Source organism: Galeopterus variegatus, unplaced genomic scaffold (genome assembly GCF_000696425.1).
Source record: "Galeopterus variegatus unplaced genomic scaffold, G_variegatus-3.0.2 Scaffold3874, whole genome shotgun sequence".
Classification (NCBI taxonomy): domain Eukaryota; kingdom Metazoa; phylum Chordata; class Mammalia; order Dermoptera; family Cynocephalidae; genus Galeopterus; species Galeopterus variegatus.
Window position 1 is genome coordinate 294,556 of NW_007729985.1, and position 468 is coordinate 295,023.

A 468-nucleotide genomic window follows, 5' to 3' on the forward strand; every position below is an offset into this window, starting at 1 on the left:
CTTTTTGGTGAACGTCCTTTCAGATATTTACATATGCATAGATATTTAAAGAAACAGCACAAATATACATTTTTAATTGTACATAATTATATTAATAAATGTCATCTATTGAATAATCTATATTTTTATAATACTATATGCATGGACATTTTTCATTTTAATAAATATTATTCTGAATAGCTTTATAATATTCCATTTTGTTACACTTCATACTGTATTCAACCATTTCTCTATTATTGAAAATTTAGCATATTTCTCTTTTGTCTCCTAAATACACTATGCTGTACTAAACATTTCTGAATATATATATAGAAAGAGAGAGAGAGAGAAAACTTTTTATGTTTTTATACATATTGCCAAACTGGATGTCAATAAAATTGAATCAATTTATAAGTGCAATTAGATTATAATAAAGTTGAGCAAATTTATAATTAAACGAAAGGAAAATAAAGTATCTATTTGTAAACT